The sequence below is a fragment of the Lucilia cuprina genome, chromosome 3 (genome assembly GCF_022045245.1).
Source record: "Lucilia cuprina isolate Lc7/37 chromosome 3, ASM2204524v1, whole genome shotgun sequence".
Classification (NCBI taxonomy): domain Eukaryota; kingdom Metazoa; phylum Arthropoda; class Insecta; order Diptera; family Calliphoridae; genus Lucilia; species Lucilia cuprina.
In genome coordinates, this window is record NC_060951.1 from 3347257 (window position 1) to 3348340 (window position 1084).

The following is a 1084-nucleotide window of genomic DNA, read 5'->3' on the forward strand; positions in this document are numbered from 1 at the left end:
CAATTTGCATTTATTTATTTGCAACTACTTCACACATAACAACAAGTACCCCTTGAGTGATCTATTGATTTGGCTTTTAATTTAGAACAAATATTTATTAATTATTAAATAAATTTTGATTTTTTCTAGTTAAAACTAAACAATTGCAGTAATTGAAAAAAAAGCTCACACTTAAATGTCACCTCAATTAAATAGTTAACTTTGTGCTGTTAAGGGTACAATTGTATTTCAAAAATTTTCATGATAACAAATCAGACAATTTTAATGGAACTCCGTCATGCATAAACATTTATAAAATAATCATTTATACCAACTAGATATATACGTTCATACGTTTGTATATACATACAGCTAAAGTGTTATGAAATTAATAATAAAATATTCAATAAATAACATTTCTAGAGCAAATTGAATAAAAAACTACATATGTATGTATCTGCATATTCAAAAAGTTTTCTATAATAGATTATTTTAGGTGTAATTCATTTCATTCACACATTTCTCTATTTTAGCAATAAATATATTTTATTTTACAAATCATTCTCTAATATCACGTTTTTTTTAATAATTTCTCATTTTTATTTGTTTAATTTTTATAGCTTATCATTTGTTTTTGAAATTTCCTTACTTTTACTTTAGTCTACAGCTTGATAATAATCAAATGTTGTCGTTTATTAAAACATTTTAATTATAATTAATTTAATTTGTTTCGTTAGGATCTATAATTCAGTATGTTTAGTTTTCATTTTGGCAACGACTCTATTCAAAATGACGTATATTTTGATGAAAAGAAAGAAACACACATTTTTTTAAGAAAAAAAGCTATTTTATTAAACAAAACAACAATTTAAATAAATTTTTACAACAACGTATTTATTTGAACACAATTATAAGTTTTGTTATTGCCTGTTTTGAGAAGCTTAGCTTATTAATTGAGCTTTAATAAAGGCGTTCTACTAAAAAGCTTTTCTGTAGTTTTTTTTATTAAAAAGTTTTTGTTCAAAAGCTTTTATAGAGCTTTTTATCAAAAATATTTTCTAGTGCTTTTTATCAACAAGCTTTGCTAGAGCTTTTTATGAAAAAG